This window comes from Aythya marila (assembly GCF_965140915.1).
Source record: "Aythya marila genome assembly, chromosome: 22".
Taxonomy (NCBI): domain Eukaryota; kingdom Metazoa; phylum Chordata; class Aves; order Anseriformes; family Anatidae; genus Aythya; species Aythya marila.
Genome location: NC_139063.1, coordinates 5,984,148 through 6,005,413, shown reverse-complemented (window position 1 = coordinate 6,005,413; position 21,266 = coordinate 5,984,148). Strand labels below are relative to the sequence as shown.

At 46.6% G+C, this 21,266-nt stretch overlaps 1 protein-coding gene across 5 annotated transcripts in view; it reads right to left on the bottom strand.

The window, feature by feature from the left end:
• Positions 1-21,266, bottom strand: part of HIVEP3 (HIVEP zinc finger 3) — a 261,957-nt gene that overhangs the window by 120,311 nt on the left and 120,380 nt on the right. For all 5 annotated transcript variants that reach the window (XM_082777709.1, XM_082777714.1, XM_082777713.1 and 2 more), the window contains one exon: positions 20,666-20,745. The gene's annotated coding sequence lies outside the window, so the exon portion shown is untranslated. The remainder of the gene's footprint in view (positions 1-20,665; positions 20,746-21,266) is intronic.

Sequence of the window (21,266 nt, the reverse complement as noted above, 5' to 3'; positions counted from 1 at the left end):
GCTCACCTCACTGGGGCCTGGCATAGGTAAAAATTACCCACTGACTGAAAAGGCCTCTTTGAAACCATTTCCCTCTCTTTTTTTTTGTAGCGTTACTGGTTTTTCCACCTTCGCTGCTGCAGCACGGGAGCTCCCGGCGCTGTGGTCCCTGGAGCACCCTGCGCCCTTCAGCCACTCGCACGTCCCTAACTCATCCCTCTCTTTCCTGCAGCTAAATTACCTTAACAGGAGCTGAAAGCTGGGTCAGTGCTTTCAGCTCTTCCATATTTACAGTTGCGGGAGCTGCTGTTGGGGTAATGGAGTGGGAAAGGAGGTTCCCCCCCCAAAAAAAATGTTTTAACTGCAGTGTGGGAACCTGGGTTTTTCATATTAATCCTCCCAGTCACTTCACCTTTCTGTGGTGAAGTCTTCCCATCTGGGAAACGGTCTGGGGACTGTCAAAGGTTGTTTGGTTGTTTGTTTAAAGCTCTTATGTCCAACTACAAGCAATCACACTCCTGACTGAAGAGGGCATTGGGAATAGTTTCCAAGTCATCCTCCTTTGGGAAACTTGCGGCAGCAGAAACCTATGAATCTAACTTAACTTTTTCAGACATATTTAACAACCTTTTACAATGTGAACTGTAAATCCCTAAAAGTGAAACAAGATCTTCAGAAGCCGCAGGCTCGTAGCCCCTCAGCCAGCACCACCGGCAAGCCCAGCTTTTGGAAAACTCCCCTACTTTTGGAAATCCTACCAGGCACCTCTCCCAAGGCACGTGCATTTACAGCAGCTGAACCCCAGGAGCTCACATCCCGTCCCAATGCTCACAGCAGCAGTCGGGAGCCACGTGCCCACTGCAGGGCAGTGACCCCAGGCTGTCCCCCCCGCTCATCTCGGTCCTGGCGTCGCTCCGGACCTCAGGCACTGCAGGAGCTCTGCGTCTCACTTTCCACATCTGCAGAATGGGAATAACAGCTTTCCCCAACTCCAAAGGTCCCTGTGCTCATTAAACATTTCAAAAGCATGCGGGAGAATCTACAATTATCCAAAAAATCACTGCGAATTTTCATTATTATTCCAACACTTACATTAAAGACACATGTCCTGGTAAGTAGCAGGCATGAGGAATCATTATGCTAATTTTAGACAGAGCATCTGCTCAATGTTAAATCTGAAACTTTGTCTCGAAGAAATAATTTAAATTATTTTTCTTCAGAATTGACATTTGTCAAACAATATGTCGCGAACAGAAATCGCAGCCAACTATGAGTAATCCGAGCGAACACACGCACTCCGCCGCGGCAAAACGCGCTCGGGGAGGGAGGCTGCTGCATTTTGGCATAGCAGGAATTAATGAGTGAAATAGCCAGGCTGACGGGCTTCCTGCCTCGCAGCCGTTTCTGCCAGCTTCTGCTGGTGGCACAGAGGGAGGCGCGTCCCTGCCATGTACCCTTGTGCTGGGATTACCGAGGATACAGCTCAGCCTGCCCCTTGCTTTGGTGCAGGCTGGGACCAGCACTACCTGTAGGGATCAAACAGCCTCCAAGCAGGGCTTATTTTGTTGCTAGAATAAACTACATGCGTGGCTTAGAGGTACATCTTACCCATTATTTTATTTATTCGTTTATTTATTTTTGCACATGCATTTGAGCATCTTCCCACTTGCCTAACCCAGTTTTGCAAAGTAACTGGGGACAGGAGATACCATCTTCAGAGCTCGAACATGTAAACCCTGTTGTGTTTGCACTGGGGGAAGGGATGCAGCTACTTTCAAGCACTCTTTTTCTTTTCCTTTCTTCCTGTTAATTTTAGTCCAGTCATTTCCAGCATGCCTGGGGAGCCCTGGGGATCCGGAGGCAACTTCTAAGGTTTTTGTGAGTTGTCACTAAGAAAAGCAAATCCAGTGTTTGGAAGCTTAAATTTGCTATGCAAATGACTGCACCCCACTGTAAAAATGTAAGATTTACAAATCAAAAAAAGTTTGGAAACCACTGACATAGACCAATATACAGTAAACACCCCGACAACCACATCAATACCTGTGAAACAAGGTATTACAGAGTGGGTCCACATCTTGCAGAATGTGTGCCTATACATAACAAGCATTAATTTGAAAATTAAATAAGCATTTTTAACATATAGTTTGGATTATACTGTATACACAGAAGCCATTTTCCCTCCTGAAAATATTGCAAAAATAGAAGGGTTGGTTTGCTTTTAAGAACGGAAATTAAATGGTCACAAATCGCCATCATACTGTCTACTGGTTACCGTCTTTTGAATTCCACCTAGAAAAGTTCCCAAGTCCCATCAGCAATTGCTCGTCTCAAATTTCCTAAATGCCTGGCTGTAAAATCAGCCACTGATCCCCAAGCCACCTCCTTTTTGGCAGCTCCATATGTATATAGTCTGCAAGTATCTGTCAGCTTTTTAGACAAAAGATAGCTGGTATCTAAAATTTCAGTAATGCTGGCTAAAACCTCTTTCTCCCTAATTCTGATCTTGACATTTTCCAAGGCAACACAATCATTTCTGACTGTGAAGTCAACAGCTGACCCATCCAAACATCCTGCTTAGATTTGTTTTACCTTAAGTGCTGTATGGCCAGGGATGCCTTTGCCATGAATCCCCCGCAATGTCCTGGCCTCAGTGGAATTCCCCTAAAGTGCAACGCCCCACACATCACCCTGAGGGCAAGCAGTGAGATGTGGCTTCCGAGCACCAAACAGGAAACTAAGCAAAAGAATTTAAGAACTAACAAAAGTATATAGGAAATCCTCAAGGGGCAGGGAAGGTAAGAGAGAAAAAATAAATAGCACACACCCTAGGGAAAGTAAAAGGAAACAGGGGTTGGCCTTCCACCACTGTCAATCCATTCACTTTCCATTTACTCCAGTGCAAGGGGGAAGTAAGGAACACCCAAAGGTGGTTTTGCCCCATCCTCCCTCCCTGGCCACACCAAAGCAGCGTCCCCCAGCCAAGGCGACCTGCCCTAGGGTGTCCATGAAGAGTGAAGCCAGTGCTGCATGGGCTGTTTGAGCCCCTGGGAAGCACACATGATGCTGGGCAAGCCACTTTATTTGAATGTTACGCGCAGGGAGAGCAATGGGGGCTGGGTTTCTGGATGAGCTCTAGGATTTAAGCCACACATCCCAACACAGCCATGCTCACACGTGGATACCCCACTTTGCTGCTGCAGCCTGTGTGCCTTGGTGCACCTCAGCAGATCACTGCTGCATTGCATTTCCTCTGCACTGGTACTCTTATGGCTGAGATGAACCCAAATGCTGCCATCACCTGCATTTAGAGGAAAAACCCATGTAAAGCGATAGCCAGCTGCTTCTGCCACCCTTCCAGGGCAGCACCCTGCTGTCCTGCGGCAGAAGCAGCAGCAGCAGCGTGCTCCATCCCGGACCTTTGGCACTCACTGGCACACTGCTCCTGTAGCAGCCAGCTCTCACCTCACACTGCCCAGCCCGACCCATCACACTGGGGTGTGAGCGGGGGGCCAGCCGGGCAGTGGGGGTTGGTCAGCTCAGTGCAGGGCGTTGCGTTTGCTCCTGGGGAGCTGGCAGGTTGGGTCAGGGTACTTTTACCAACTTCCTCTAGGCACCCAGACCTTTGGATAGGTGCTCTTTCAATATTATTTGTAAGAAGACAGGTACAGAGGAAGGATTTTCTGATTATTTGCCCATTAATTTCAATGGAGTAATTCTGAGACTGAATTTGGCCCCAGGTTCTCAGTGGTGCTCAGGCAGGACAGGTTGTGATGCACGTGACTGGGGGCTTGTCCACGAAGAGGTAATACAGTGACACAAGAAACACTGAATAATACATCCTCATTACAGGAAAAAATGGATTAATCATGAAGTGCAGTCCTAAATGGTCCTACATCATGAGATGGATGAGTGCAAGGACCGGATGGAGCTGGACAATGACAGCTCTTATCTTCTTCTAAAAACAAAACATTAAAGCATTCCCTAAAACTGCTTCCTCTGCTGGGACCTAAGGATAAACACACAATGACTCCATGTCCAGGGGGGATCAGTGATGAGCGGTGTCCCTCAGGGGTCAGTTCTGGGACCAGCACTATTTAACATCTTTGTTGGTGACACAGACAGTGAAAGTGAGTTCACCCTCAGCAGGTTTGCAGATGACACCAAGCTGTGTCATGCGGTCAGCATGCCAGAGGGAAGGGATGGATGACACCCAGAGGGGTCTGGACAGGCCAGAGAGGTGGGCCTGTGTGAACCTCATGGGGTTCAGCAAGGCCAAGTGCAAGGTCCTGCACCTGGGCTGGGACAATCTGAAGCACAAATCCAGGCTGGGTGGAGAATGGATTGGGAGCAGCCCTGAGGAGAAAGACCTGGGTGTGTTGGTGGATGAGAAGCTCAGCACGAGCTGGCAATGTGAGCCTGCAGCCCAGAAAGCCAGCCGTGTGCTGGGCTGCACCAACAGCAGCGTGGGCAGCAGGGCAGGGAAGGGATTGTGCCCCTCTGCTCTGCTCTGTGAGACCCCACCTGGAGCCTGCGCTCAGCTCTGGGACCCCAGCACAAGGAGGACATGGAGCTGTTAGAACAAGTGCAGAGGCCACCAAGATGCTCAGAGGCTGAAGCACCTCTGCCATGGAGCCAGGCTGAGGGAGTTGGGGTTCCTCACCCTGGAGAAGAGAAGGCCCCGGGGAGACCTCACAGCAGCCTGACCGGGCCTAAAGGGGGCTGCAGGACAGCTGGGGAGGGACTCTGTGTCAGGGGTGGCAAAGGGGAATGGCTTCAAACTAAAAGAGGGTAAGAGGGTAGGTTTAGATTAGACATAAGGAGGAAATTCTTCACTATGACAGTGGTGAGGCCCTGGCCCAGGCTGCCCAGAGGAGCTGTGGGTGCCCCATCCCTGGCAGTGCCCAAGGCCAGGCTGGATGGGGCTGGGGGCAGCCTGGGCTGGTGGGAGGGGTCCCTGCCCATGACAGGGGGCTGGAACCAGATGGGCTTTCAGGTCCCTTCCAACCTGAGCCATTCTGTGATTCTATGAACTTGCCATACAGTTCCTCCAAACCCAGCCTATCAAGCAGCAGTTAGAAACTTCTCTTAACACAGTAATATCAACAGTGTGTGTTTGGACCTAAACTCCCCAAATAGCCATATACAGTGAACCCAGACAATAATGCATCAGTAATTTCAGTAATTTTTCTTTGAATAATTATTTACCATGACTGAACCTCTACCAGAAGCTTCTGTTGCTCCTTGTATTAATTGCATTAATTGCATTACCTCATTTCTGCCTCTCGCTACAGAAACTAGCAACAATTTGTCAGCTCATATTCCCTCTTTCAAGTCAGAATTAGCAATAGGAAACCAAAATAGTTTTATTGGTGGACTGTGTCCTTTTAACAAATTTCAGTAGGAAAACATCATAAGTTTTGCATCTGTGGCTAAATACAACAGGACTTGGGGGGAGCATTTGGCTGCTAACATTCAGCAACTTTTGGTGGAGGCTCAAGGGAGGGCAGGCAGCAGCCTTACAACACCAAAAAAGGGAATAAAAAAGCATCATTTAGGCAACAACCATAACTTTATAGTTAGGATTTTGATTGATTTTTTTTTTCATTTGTAAAGCAGGGAATTTAGCTCTTTGATGTATAAGAAAATGCACACAGCACAGCTTCTCCAAATTTACAGCATTTGTTCTTTAAGTAAAGAAATCTGTACCTACTGAATACAACACTAGAACTGGTGCAAAAGCAGTTTCTGTGGCAATCTTGTTTCTGCCATAAGTGACCTCCCAGTAGAGTAACATTGGCTCTGAAATACTTTTTGCAAAGTTAAAATTCACCAAATATTAAATGTAGACTGCACTAGCAAAAACATAATTAAGCAAAGTCATGAAGGACTATTGTACCACACCAATGTGGTCGCCTGGGCCACATCAGCTACTCAATACATCTCTGAAGCAGGGCTGTTACAGACACTTGGGATCGAGAAGCTCCCCAGCTGCTTTGGTTGGCATCTTTGTATGCTGCTGCATAGCACAAAGGAAGCCTTTACAACAGAGAAAAAAATGTTGAGGGTTTTAACCCTGCACACCTTTTCCCAATCTGCTATTTTTGGCAGCACAGGCCCCTAACCTATTGCTAATAAAAATATATTAAAGTCTCTCTTCTGCAGTAAGCTTGCTGGCTGGAATTTTTCTCACTCATCTTCAGATTTCTGCAAAGTAAATATCTCCACACCTCCTTTTATGGAGGAAGTCCTAGAGTTGATTCACTTCATTGCAAGATACACATCTAAAGTAGCAGGTGAATCATGCCCTGGAACTTTTTTTTTTTCTCTTTACTGACTGCAAAGGGAGTGTGGATGACTCCTCAACTGGAGAGAGATGAGAGAGTCCCAGCCCTGCTGTTTGCACTGCCCCGAAACTCCAGAAGTGTGCTCTTACCAGGATGTATGTGTGTGCATGAGTGTGCATTATTTCACACTTCATCAAACCATTAGAAGTGTCACCTGACTACCCGCACTGCGCTTATTATGTATTATTCATATATTCAGTGGTATATCATTCACTAATGAACTCTGTACAAAAAATACATGCAGTTTAGACAGTTTTCATCAAAAAGACCCTTACAAATAAGATATGGTAACTTCAAATTTATAAACTTAGGATATTAAGACTTCAGGTCACATATGAAAATAAATTGAAGCAAACATGAAATGAAGATATCCAAAATACCCTAACTCCCTAAATGAATGCAGGAAATCATGAAATTGTCATTGCTGTGTTTGTGGCTTCAGATTAGCCAGAACCTGAGCTGCTATTCTTGGTCAAGTCAAGGGCCATCCAGTCCCACGCCCTTCTCCAGGAGGTCCCTGGCCCTGGCAGCAACCTGCACCCCAAGAGGATGTAGCAAGGGACCTGAAGGACAGGTCTCTCCGTTGGTCGATCAAACTGCATGAGCATCATCATAAAATGCCAGAGCAGCAAACAGCTTGCACGGAGCAAAATAGCTGCAAAACTTTGGGGTCATTTGGAAGTCTACATGCAGCCAGCAATCAGCCGACATGTCCCCATGTGGCCACGTAACCTTTTGCATCAGTCAAGCCCATACCTGCCTATGTGGCTACAACCTCACTGGGGCTGGAACATTTTCAGGTGAAGTTCAGCCTCCAGTAAGCCCCTCTGGGTAATGTACTGGCACTCGGATGGACCCAGCTGGTTGGTGGGAGCTGCTTCTCCCCACTGGGCAACAGCTCCCGTGCAGCACCACGGAGTGGTGGGGCCATTCCCAATTGAGGGTAGAATTGGCTGACATCCTTCCAACTTAGATTGGACACCTTTGAAGTAAACAGTCCACAGGCAAGATCCCATCTGACTTAATGCAACCTTAATTTCTTTGTAGTTTTTTGTTGTTGTTGTTGTTTTGGTTTGGTTTGTTGTTGTTGTTGTTTAGTCTGGCTTTCCTATAAACAAGGTGGCCACACATCTCATTAAGGATAAAGGGCGTTTGCACAACCACCAGGACAGCCACTGATAAACTTCCAGTGCATGAGAAGGTATTACCCTCTGATTTTTTTTATTTTTTTTTTCTGCTGTTCTACATTTCTATGTTCTTTTTCCTGCATTCAGGGTCACACAAGCAACTTGAATTGGCCGTATTGATGATTTGGGGATTTATCAGTGCAAAAGATGATGTTCAATGGTCTAGGAGATGAGAATGCAGATTTCTGGGAATCTAGAGAATGGCACTGAAAGCCGAAATGTGTCCTTTAGTGTCCAGATTAACTGGGCTCCTACATAAGCAGCACACACTGGTCCTGCAGCATTCACAGCATGTACACCTTCTCGTATAAAAATGTAAACTTTCAAAATGGGCACCATGGTGATAACTTTTAAAATAATTACTATTTTATGAATAGTTTTATTTTTTTTTGTTTGTTTGTTTTCTTAAAATTCATTCTTCAGTGCAGCATTGTGCCAAAGGTATAAATTTTGCCAATTAATTTCATTAGTTGAGGAAAGAGGAAATAAACATTTGGTAGTGCCCTCTCTTTGTTCTCCTTACTTCATGTGACAGAAGAGACAGTCCAGAAACAAACCTTGATGTTTTTGGTTTAGTTTAGGCTTTTTTTTTTTTTTTTTTTGTATGTGTGTGTGAAGTGGAAAGAGAGAAAAGCATTTTCAGCATCTGAGCTTCCATGCCCTGGGCAGAAATGGAGTGAGCCTTGTCCCACACAGCTGCTGGCTGATGCTTCAACAATTTGCTGCTACACCAGCTTGTGTGAACTTAGGACTTGTCAGTCTGTGCACATCCTGCTAATTTTGGAGAATGACGCTTTTAAAACTCTTCTGCTCACCCTTGTTAAGTTTCCCATTATAACTCCCCGAAACATGCATTATGCTGCAGTCCCCTTCCACAGCCTCCTAGAGACTTCAACCAAAAGGAAAAAAAAAAAATCACAAAGCCTAAATGCAAAATCAATGCTTCGAACTCAGGGGGTCTGGAGAAGAAACACGGAGAAGCAGCACTGCCTAAAAACGCGTGTTTGAGCTGTCAGGCACATATGGTGGCCAAATAAAAGGGTACATTTCTATGAGAGCGTTTCTGAAGTGCTTGATGATTTATTTCTAGATGTAGGGAGACAGGACAGGCACACAGTGAATTTCAAGGCAGAAAAGGCCTGTTGTAAATCAGATTGTCATTTTTCCTATCTTCTGAAAAGAATCCCAGAGAGGTTAATTTAAACAGCGAGGTATGTTTCCCACTCCCTCAATTTTCTTCTCTCCCTCATGGCTATATGGCAGAAGTTATGTTATTGCTTACCTCCAGGGCAGGAGAACAGAAAGGGACTTCTGCTGGAGATCAGCCAAAGCTCTGTGCTGGGTATCAGCAGACAATATAGAAAATCTTTGAGCTTTAGGTCATGTCCAGATGTTTCTACATCTGCTTTGGCATTTTTGACTGGCTTTGGCAGCTGATGTGTTGTGCACATTCAGGAGGGCAATCCAGAAATGCCATGCTCCAAACTGCCTAGCCTTGCAGATGCCTAAACTTGACTAGGAGCCACGTGGGACCTAAAATATTGCTGCATGCTTTCATTTGGGCACCCACATGTGCTCGGAAATGGGAGAGCTCAGAAACTGGGAGCTGGATGCTTTGCTTACACCTAATCTACATCTTGATGAAGGGAAGGCATCCGCTCAAACTGCACGCACTAGGTACAGGCAGCCCCCAAATTCAGCACGAAGCACAGGAGCTGCTCTCCAATATTAGAACTGCTGATGAACAGTCAACTTCTTCCCAATATTGATACCAGGATGAGTTTTATGATGTTATCTTGGACTGGGGATCGCTGTTTCCTTTATACACCTCCTAATTTCTGGGAAAGATAGGAGACATCACACTTCAGTGGGGATTGCCGTGCAGAGTGGTGGCAGGGTATGGTGGTGACCGTCTTGGCCACCTCTGTGGGCTGTCAGGTTTTGTGATAAAAATCTCTGCTGTACAGCCACAGAGGAGCACAGAGATTCCCTGGCATGTGAGGGACCCAAATAACGCCCTGCCCGACTCCCAGCCCCATCCCGGCAGCCCTCAGCCCCTCCCTGACCCATCTTCTCAAGGCCAGAGAAACACAAGGCACAACAGCATGTGGGGACCCAAATTAGGGACTCAGAGGAAGGGTCACCCTGCCCAGTTCCTCCCAGGGTTGTCCCGGGAGAGCCTCAGCCCCAGAGTCCAGGTGTGAAACCCACGATGATGACCCATGAGATGAGTCAACTGGAGCTCATTACGGACTGAGGCGGGGATGGGCCCCATGGTGGCTGCAGGGAAAGCACACCTGGGGATTGCACAAGGCTTACAGCAGGGTGTTTAGGGAAGGACCCAAAGCTGGGGAAGGGAGGGATCAAGGTGGTTTGGGGAGGAACACGTGGGAAAATAAAGGGATAAGGAGATAAAAAGGGCCATCCCTGTGCAAACAATGCTGGTCAGTACGCTTCTCCAGCCATGCCCTGCACATGATGAGTGCAGTCTGTCCTATCTTCTCATTAAACTGTTTATAACAATTTTCCTGGGGGAGGAACTCCTTTGCCACATGTATGTGTGCACAGGGTCTGAGTACAGCTGGGACCAGGGGTGGGACGCTATCACTAGCAAATGCCAGGTGGGATCAGTAGGTGAGCAGGGGAGGGCCTGGGAGAAAGCGGTGTGTGTTGTGTCCCTCCGGGTGACACAGCAGGACAAGTGGGCTGCCAGAGCTGTGAGTGTGCGCCAGCGATGGGACTGGGGCTCCTACAAGCCAGCACCGGCAGCTGGTGAGACTGGGGACCCAGGCCCAGCTCTGGGATGCTCTGCAAGTCTAAGCTCACCTACTGGAGGGATCCACATTGTCCATGCGTGTGTATGTATTTCCCACCTCCATCCTGAAGTGTAACCAAACAGACCTGAGAGAGTGAGAGACTGATAACTTTGTTGTCCATCCAGGAGACCCATACCACCACCACCACTGCCCCCAAAAGCTCTGTTCTGCTACCAGCAGTGCTAAGCTTCCTTCCCTGACTGTGCTTACATGTTTAAATGACTAGCTTGGATTTTTTTCTTTATATATATATTATCTTACACTTTCATTTCAGCAGAGAAAGCTCCTAAAATTTTCCTTCCAGGGCTTGAATCTAAGTAATTACAGGGTACGGTCACACAGTATATGCTGGCTGGTACAGCTCTCTTCCCTGCCAGAAAAGCAGGTCAATTATAAGCAATGAACCACATTACCAGGAGAGAAAGCTGGTTTGAATTCTGGTCAATTAGTGCTTAAAACTGTCGTGGAAGAGAAAGGTAAATTGAGCTAATACAGCTACGCAGGCAGACCTACATATAACAGCATCAAGCACAGACAGCAGAAGCTTAATTTCGGAAATGGCAGGAATTAATGATGTTTTGGCATAAAATCAACTTCAAACCTGCAGGGTGAAATCAGTGAGGTTCCTGGCCCGTCTCTTCTCGCCTCCTACTTCGGGTCCCCGATTGAAAAAACATGCCTACTTAGGGAGGGTGCTGAAACACATAATTAACTTTAAGGATGTCCTTACATACTTTCCTGTGACAAAGTGCAAAGAGCTGCAGTGTGTAAGGGCTTGCTGGACTCCTGCCATTCCCATGACTGCCCCAGCCAGGGAGGAAGAGGAGGAGGAGTGAGCATGAAGCAGGCTTCCTCAGGCGTCCCTTGCAGAGGGCTGGGTCTCAAAGAGCCCAGAGACCTGGGACCAGCAGCTTGAGTTTGTGGCTCCCTGACCCCTGCACCCCTCTTTTAAGCATGGATTATTGGAAGCAGTGTAAACTTCAAAGGAAAGGTTGAGAAGAGATGGTTAGCCTGAAAACTTCCTTTTCTCCAGCTGGTAAATGTGCACATCACCTCCCAGGGGCCGCATTGATAGAAAGGGAGAGCCAGACACCTCTCAGGTTTCTGCTCACTGCTGCTCATGCAATGCCCTTTCGTGGTTTATCATCCAAGACAGCGGCAACCAGTGTGATATCTCAGCAGAGCCAAGCCCAGAGGAATGAGAGACAAGGGAAATCAAACACACAGTCCCCAGGGCAGTGAAGGAAAGCGGCAGATGGAAAGCAAAGGCTCTGCCACCCCGGAGTACCTCCTGCAAGCTGGGAAGGGGCTACAGCTTGGTGTTCCACATCCCTGTCCCATGTCCCAGCAAACGTGCAGGGAGCAGACACCCCCAGCTCCTCATCCAGGGGATGCGCAGCAGCAGCAGGGTCAGTTCAGTGAGAACGGGACTGTTGTTTTTAATCCCTGCCTTGCCCTTTGTGCCAGGCCCGAAGGGGAACATCTGACAGGTACGTTCTCACAGGCTCACTGCATGGTTCAGGTGAGAAGAGACCTCGGGGACCACCAGGTCCAGCTCCCAGCACAAGCGGGGTCACCCACAGCAGGGTGCCCAGGACTGCGGTATGACCCCACGGTGCCCCACAGCTTCCTGGCTGCAGGGCTTTGTTGGTACAAGCTGCCAGACCGGGTGCTCTGAGCACCATGAAGCACCTGGCATGAACATTGAAAAAACCTGGCCCCATACGTCCATCTCAGTACTGCGATACCCACGGTGCTGCGCTCGCCATGTGAGTGCTGCCCTGCCTTCACAAGCCTTCATCCTTCCACTGCTGGAGCCAGGAGAGGCTGTCATGGACCAGACATAGAAAACCTTGAGATCGGAGCCAAGAAGTACAAGTTGGGTCCATTATGTCTCAAGGCTGTTCCACTCCGGCTCACAAAAAAACACCAGCACCACCTTACGAGAAGGTGCTGTGTGGACCCGGGGTCCTTGGCATCATCTGCTTCCCCGCGAAACACAGCTCCTCTCCTTATGCAGCACAGGGTGGGACCCAGCCATGTATGACCTCAATGAGCATTAAACCTTAATGTACACCAGATCGTGAACTGTCACAACAGCAGCCATCAGCAGCTCACTGCACATCGCCACATGGATTTACACAGGCACAAAGCTGATTAGGTAAGAAAGGAATCAAGGAGTAAAGCTCTGTCTGGACACAGAGCCGGACTGCAGGACACCCATTTGCTAGAAGTTCATCCCATGTTTCTTCTTAGTATTTGGGTTAATTCTAGCATAAAGTGGGGTTGTGAAAGCCCAGGAATCCTCTGAGGTTGTTCACAGGCAGTTTCATTGGACTGCTCGCTCCTCCAGCTTTTCTTTAAAAACTCAAAAGCAAACCAGCTGAAGCTCAGGGAGGCAGCGATGCCCTGAGTCCCAGGCTGGGCTGTTCACAGACGACCTACTGCAAAACCACCCTGCAGCACTGGAGGCTCAACACCTTTCTTCACGCTGCTAACAGCCACGGTGACCTGAAACGGCCCAAGTGCTCTCAGAAGTGCCTCAGCCGACCTCTGCTTATCTGAGCAGCTCCCGGATCCCACGGCCAGAGTTGTGGGACCTGCCCATGGACCCCCCTGCAGACATCTCCCCCTGCTGCAGGCGCCAGCACTTCACAGGCAGGTGCAGAACAGCCCATAATAATTAGCACAAAATGAAAAAAAAAAAAAAAAAAAAAAAAGCCTGCTCGCTAGGCAGGCACTGTTTGACACTCCAACACGTGAGGCTGTATTTCTTAATCAGCCTTACTTTTCTGTAGCTCTCACCAAACGGATCTATGAGTCGTTTTATTAATATTAGCTGTGTCTGTCTGGTTTTTAAAATGTTATTAAGGTCCACTCCAAGATTTTCCTTGGCAATGAATTCCAGGGCCTAATTATGCACTGCGTTAACAGGCTTAGTGTTTTTAAATGTAACACTTAATCTTGTTAGAGGCCACGTGCTCTTGCATTTGCAGGGCAGGTTAAATAACAAGACCAATGTACCTTACTGTGTACCCTTAACGGGATGTTTATTGAGTTGACCGAATTTTTGTGCATTGGATATGGAGCGACTGCCACACATCCTCCAAGCGAGTCACCTTCCCAGATGTTGCACTGAGTTACAGAAATCCTTCAGGTCCATCTCTGTTAGTGCCAACAAAGCTCAGAATGTCTCTTGTTCCATACCCATCTCAGTGATGCTCTCTGAATGGTTTGGGGAAGAATATATGAATTTATACACTGACTTTCTTCAGATAAGTACTTCATTTTGGCTCTCTTGCTGCTACAACAAGCAGATGACAAAATGCTACTGCCTGCAGGTTGCTGTAATATAAACCACGCTGTCCTACCAGGACTGCCAGGGCTAACAGGTTTCAGGTAAGGTTTCCCCTTTATGTGACCTGGCTAATACGCATGCAATTGCTTTAATAATGCCTGTGCTCTTTGCAAAGGGACAGAAGAAGAGGGCGGGGGGGGGTTCATGCCAACCTCTACCCCATGCTGTGGCACCCACATTTTCTCATTAACTTTCCCATCACCTTGATATGCTGACTGGAACTAACAGTGATGAAGATCAGGTATGTGCACGAGTTTCAGATTAGCTCTTCCAAGTGCTACTTGTTCATAGTGAGGTCCACGCTAGCCTTCAGTTTTTGATATTTACAGTCAAGATACTGCATGTTCTTCCTGTACCCAGACCAAATAAGAAAATGAACCGACCCAACTCACTGCTGGAATTAGCTGTTTACTCACCTACTTAGTTTTGTTTCTTTGGTGTAACGATAAGAGAACAAATAAGAAATCAATAAAGGAAAAATAAGGGTATTTTGTATATCTGTGTCAACATGAAACTGAGCTGGTAAACATCACTCTTAAAACTCAAGTATCTTCTTGAGTTTATAAGTTGCTTTGTATTCCAGAATTAAACACACAAATATGGTCACATGGGATTAAAAGAAACACAAAATATTAAAAATACTAACTCCTTGTTTGTGATAAAATATATTTTTTCATCTAAATAACATAAGAATAAAGAATAAACACATATTATATTTGCTCCTATGGCTACATAGCAGCCATATGTCAGAGCATAAATTTGAAACGTGACTCAAGATGACGATGCATAGTCGTGAAATACCTTGTTAAAAGTAAAAATCCTTGACAGTCAAGAGCTCCCATGTTACAAACATCAACAGCAATGCATCATTTTCCACTTTGGGATTTTCACTCTCTAATGCCCCTATTATTTCAACACACGTACTTGATGCATCATATAGAAGCAAATCCGTCATCCGTACACTTAACAGAACATTGTTCATGTTGACTGAAGATGACCCAGTGCTCACAGATAATTTTAAAAGCTGTGCCGTTTCCTTTCTTCAAGAGGCTCAAATATTGAAACGCACTCAAAATTTGTGTGCCAATCCTGGGCTTCCATTAGGACAAACTCTCCCAGTTCCCCTGTCAATCTTGTCTGATCACCTGCATGTTACCAACATATACGTAAGGATACCTTTTCTCCTGAATCTGATGGTGTATGGATATTCTGGTGGTGTATGGAGCTTCTGAGCAAGTACAAATTGTTCTTACACAAATCTGTGTATAGATGGAGAACGGTCTTGTTAAAATACACATGGAAACATTTTGTGGAGAAGCTTCAGTAACAATCCGACAGAGTAAGAACATATCACAGAACACAATGTATTCATGATCGTGCTGTGGATAAAGTGCCGTTGCAGTTGTTATTTTTTCAAATATTGTGTATTTACATGGCTAAGCGTGACAGACAACAAGGTATGAAGAATGACATTGGAAAAAGAAGGTTGCTATTCCCTATTTATACTGTTTGTGGCTTCTTTGAATAGGATTGCTTCTGTTCTTTTGGATATATGCCTTATGGAGCATGAAAACACTTTCCTAAGAAAGACATGTTTCAACCTGAATTTTCTATATACCTTCCACTTGAAAACTGGAGTACACAAATACCCCACTGTTTGTTTGTCCAGTAAAACTAGAAGGAATTTAAATGAACAAGATAGGGTAAAAGTCTCACCTTAGAGTCATAAACAAACGTACAACAAAACATGAGGGCTTGTTCCCCTCCCTGACAATTCTTCCCAGGAAAACAGATAGCTGATCTCTGCTAGACGGGACTCAGGTGCACTTTGCTGGCTGAGGACCAAAAATACTGTGCTGAAATAGATTTGGGGATTACTCTGTCTAACTGTTAAAATGAGTTGCCATTACAATATCATTGGTTTTGGGCTGTAGTCAGGACCTGGCCAAATAAAAGAAGACCCTTTCCATCCCTTCCCAGCCTTGGAAGTGCCTAAAGGCTGGAATTCAGGATCTGGGAGATAACCAGCACGAAGTCTGAGCAGGACACACAGCCAGGAAGATCTCCCACAGAATCTGATATATTTTAAAGAATATAACCTTTGGAATCTTTCTGAATTAACATTCATTTTAACTTGCAAACCCCTGGGACAACTTTGTACACAAGCTTCCCAAGCAACCCAGTGTAGTAAAGAGAGTCTTGGGAAAGGTGCTAAAAATAGGCCCTTTGGTTACCACAGCAAAGTGCCCAAACATGCACAGAAATATTTCAGTGCAAACAGAACCTGAGTTTCACTCTTTTCTACCCCATCTCCCAAGCCCATATTGTGCCACGGTATGGCACAGGTAGCTACAATTAAAGTTTAGTATCTTTTCTCTCCATCCCCCTCTTGTGTCCGCCTCAAACCCCAGTTGCTCACAGCTGCCCAGTGTTTCGGCTCAGCCCAACAGGCCCTTCTGTAACACTGAATGAACAACCATCAGCTTTCTAATTTGGGATCCAAGAACAAGTCTCAGAGCCTGGGCATGCTCCAGAAGACCAAGATAAGTCACATTAATAGCTGTACTCTGCTTTGTACAGGCCTCCTCAGCCCTGGGATCTTGGTAGGCTTTACAAATACCAGCTAAGCATCTGGATTCTCCATGAGAAAGGCATTACTTGTTATCAGAGCTGGATTAGTAGCCAGTGAGTGATTTCTGAAGGGTGGCAGAAGAATGATGTGTGGCTGGACAAGGCTTCAACTCCCAGACACCAGCAAGAGAGTTGCTGTGTTGTGCTTTTTTTTTTTTTTCCTTTTTTTTTTTTCAGATGCAAGTTTGGTATTTTTTTATTTTTTAATATTTCTGCTTCTTCAGAGAATAATAATACACTGGTTGGGGGTGCAGAAGCAGCCTCGGCTGCACTGGAGAGCTGTCTCTCATGCATCTGAAGCAGGACTTTGAAGGACTGGGGGACAAGCAGCAACAAGCCAGATGCCAGAAGCCGTGACCCAAAGGCACGTGTGCCTGTTTTGCATATGTTCTCCATGTGCCAAGCAAAAGTCACTGAAACCAAGACAGCTCCAGGCAAGCAATGAATGGATTCTCGCAGCTTCTCGAGCCTGTGGGATAATCAGCAAGGCTGGGGACAGGAGACACAGCCTTAGAATCATAGAATCATAAAATATCCTGAGTTGGAAGGGACCCAACTCCTGAAGATGGGCCAATGTGAAGAAGATCTGCAGTTCAGGCTTGTTTAGGCAGCCTTCTCAATCACGTTTAAGAAGTTTGCCCATCAAGCAAATCTCCTCCAAATTAATGAACCTATCCTTTGATTTCATATATTTCTCATTTTTAGAAAAAGGGCAGAGCTAAGTTGTTCGTGTCTTCTGCTAAGGCATTTCTTACTATCTTGCGTGTTTTGCAGTGATCGTGGCTCTTTCTCCTACATATCCAAAATCAGGTAAGTAACAAAGGGTTTCCCAGCCGGAGCCCACATGGAGGTGCAGGTCAGAGCTGCAAACACCTAAGCTGACTGCATCCAAGATCACTGCCCACCTCGCTACTGGGAGATGCTCAAGATGCTCTCTATCCTTCCTCTTGTTTTGGTGCGGTGGTGTGGTACTCTCCCAGTAAGAAGTGGATGATGGTTACCAGTGCCCTACAGACTCCAGGTGGCAGGAGATGCCAACTTGTTCCTAAATATGTAAGTTCAGGGAAGAGCCACATAGGAAGGTTCATGGGAGGGAGGAAATCACCAGGTTTAAGCTCAAAACAACGCTCCAGAAGCAACAAAATTTAACCCCAGAAAGCATTACAACAAAATTTTTGGTGCTTGCTCAGCCTTCATACAAAATTAAAGGCAATCCAGTAAAAACACAACCTTATCCTGGTAAGAAATCATCCACACGTTTTAATGTGCCACCTGCACACACTGCGCAACTCTACAAGGCCCTAAATATAAACAGACAGCCCTTTCCTGGCTGTTAAAATGAACACTACCTCAGCTTGTTCTCTGAGCAAGCCAAAATTATAGCTGTTTGGAGATCAGAAACATTTTAGGGTGGGACACGCTTTTTTTCTCTCTCTTCTTTTTACAGTGTTTGTAGTTTTATGAATAGGGCATTCATTGTGCCCTAACCCCAAAGATATATCCACCTTGGAGAGAGGCCTAAAATTAGTAGTAAGTATATTCCTGAAACTGTCAAGAGGAAAGCTAGCTCGTGTGGGATGCTATAGACATGGCAGGCAAAACAACATCCCTAAAACAGCTGGGTCCTTTGCTGCAGCTCTTGTTAAAGAGCTGATGGGTTTGCATAAGCCCCACATATGCACTGGTTTACCTATCAAAACAAAACAAAAAAAAGACTTTTTCCTGCAAAGTCCAGCAGCGGAAAGCCATGCCAGCACATACATGCCTGAGCTTCTGGGAGCAGAGTAAGCCTCAAGATGTGACTGTGTGAGCAACGACTGTATTGAATTTCCATTCCAGAAGACACCAAATCATTTTACAGGCAGTAAATCCAGAGCTGATATCCCTTATTATGAAATAACAGGCAGGTCTGGATGCAGCATGCCACATTCATCAGCACAGAAGCAGGGGAGAGGCAAAAGAAGCCTCTTCATCACTCCTGGATGCTGCTGGGGAGCAGGACGTAGGGATGGGGCAGACACCTTGCACACGCAAATAGAAGTAGATAAGGGAAGCAGAGCCTCCCTGATAGCCCTGGCTGGAGCAAAACCCCCAGGAGCAGGCTGCTGCTGGATGTCTCTGTGGGTATGTACACGTACATCCCAAGCGTGCCCTCGGAAGCCTGCCGGTGAAGGGCACGCTGGCGGCAGCGCAGCACGCATTGCACATAACCCTCCTTTCCCAACCTTTGCTTACATTTCATCCCGTCTACTCTGACTCCAAGGTTTAATAAAATTGAATCCCAGCATGTCTTGAATTAATTAATTAGATCTCGTTCCAAGCCACCGTGCCAATTTCTGCAATTACGCTGTTGCCCACAGAGGAGCTCAGAGAGCGGCTGCATCCATCCCCGAGCAGCCAGGGGCTGGGGAGCTGAGCCGCAGCACGGCAGAGGGGTTGGTTTTAAAGCACTTTGGGTTTTCTCCTCCTTCACTTCCCCATGAGAAAAACTCCTGCAGTGTGACTGGTTGTGCCCCTGTGTATCACGAAGCCAGCCCTGCTCCGCTAAGCACCAGGAGCACAGCCCTGAGCCATGGAGCAGAATTCCCCTGGCTGTAAATTGAGTCTTTAGGCTTCAAAATTGGTGAGTTTGGGCTAATGGGATAGCTGGTTTCATCAGTCCATCGGCATCAACTACAAATCTTTTGCCCCCTCCCTATGTTCCTAAGTTTGCTTCCCTCTTCAAGTCATCTGCAGCAAAGGATTACTTTATCCAATAATATAGATATATATAAAGGCAAATTATTTTTTTTTTCACCAGGAACAAGTTGTGGATATTTGAGGGAATTTGAGATATTTTGACAAGACAGTCGAATTATTCTCTGCACTGGTCTTCCCTGATAGATGATTTCCAACAAGTGTGACATCCCCACGGACACTCCATGGAGTCTCCTCAAAGACAACACAATCCTGCCAGCACTTCTAGCAATCTTTGCCCATCTTCACTGCCACAGCTAAGAGAAGAGCAACCTCAGGTGCTCAGTGACCACAGCGATGAGTATGGCATCATGGACAGATGTGGACAGTGGGACAGAAGATACTTCCTATTGCCTCGTTGCCCATTTTGCACCACTTTATGCAGTGTAATTAATTCTGACCTCAGAAGAGTCTCATCAGTTTTGCCTGCTGTCAGTGCACTGGGCAGGAACCCTGATAAAGTGCACTTGTTTACAAACACATTAAACCATATTTAAAACCCATTGTTTCTCGCTCCAGCTGCCCAAGTACTTTTTACTCAGCTCCTGGACCCATACCAAAAGTAAAAAATGACAGATTGCCAAAAAGACCAGAGACAGAGGGGTGGAGGGAGGGATGCAAAGTGGCTAGACAGCACAGCAGATGAATATATTATCCTGCTGCCTCTAGGAATAGAGGTCAGAAGCTGGACCAAGTTGAAGAAAACACTTGCAAAATTAAAGGTCAGTGAGATAATGAGCTATAACGGCTGTGGAGCAAGAAGTATTTTTCTGATGGAGGAGCTCTGAGCTCTCACTGGAGTGAGGCTACCTGCTGCTCCCAGAGGGGCAAAATCTGTCCCCTTATATTAGTGTTGGCCATTGGGACCAAAGATGTGGCTATGCCACATGACAGCATCCTCCCACCATTCTCCTCTTGCTGTGTCCATCCCTCTCACATCAGCCCAGTGACTCTCAGCAGTGCCTTAACACCCTTGCAGTACACATGCCCAAGCCCTGCGTTGTGCCACCATGAACATGCTGATGGTCAGTGTCTATGCCAGCAGCTTAGCATCTCCTGGAGGGTTTTGTAAGAGCTCCATGAGGCACCAAAAAAAAAAAAAGGCACAAAAAAAAAAAAAAAAAAAAAAAAAGCAGCCTCTACTTCTAAATATTTTATATTAGGAAGTTGATGGTTAAAGAGCCAGAAAGAAAACCACAGCAGCAGGGAGCAAGAGAGGTGACCTCTGCATCTCCTGGGATCAGGCAGTTCCAGCAAGCACCCGTACAGGAGCACAGGGTGTTTCGGCTGGCTGGGCAGCTCCAAGCAAGACCAATGACACACAGTAAACAGAAATAAATACATAAAAAGGGACTGAAAGCATGGATCAGTCCTTGCCACTCAGAACATCCTTTTGAATGATCAGTCACTGGACATCTCCTCTTGCAATTACAAATTCCAGCAAGCGCATCAGATCAAAGGGGCATAAAACCAGCAGAAAGCCCTGCAGACAGCTGAAACCCCCAAACACCACAGCGATGGGCCCTGCAGCACATGGCTGCAGACCCTGAGGTCTCTCCATGCTTTCCGAACCACAGAAGTGGGCACCGAAGCCATGGCTGAGCCTCCTACCTGCTGGCCAGCTGCTACAGGTTCATCTCCGAAGCTTCGGGGAGGCTCAGGTGTTCCTGCGGTGACCTGGAAGAGGGAGCCTGGGGAGAAACACAGGAGACCTTGATGTAACGTGGTGATCTGAAATAAAACATTCATGCCACAGGCCACACATCCACTCCAACTATGACAGCAACCTATATGGTATTCTACTTGTTCCCACAGAGACATCAGGGCTTTTCCCTACTCGCCCTTTTGCTCCTTTCCTCCAACCCTTCTGTCACCATTTTGGACTCCTCTTTGGTGACATTTTTCATTTTGCTGCCCCTCGTTTTGTTCTCCTCAAAAGAACTTCTCTGGAGATGCACATTTCCAAGTGGGGCTGCAGCGAAGCAGGCTGACCCCCTCCTCGCTTGCTCACCATTGCCCTTCACGGTCAGAGCAGAGCTGCTGCTTGTGCAGCCAGGCTCATAAATGTTTCATCTGAAATAGTTTTTGAAGAATACCACTGCAGGGATTTTTTTATTTTTTTTTTACACACAAAACTAGTCATTTCCAAACGTACAAAGAGAAGGCGCAGGGGGCCAGCTGGTGATGGACTTTGCAGCTCTTCTGAAACCAA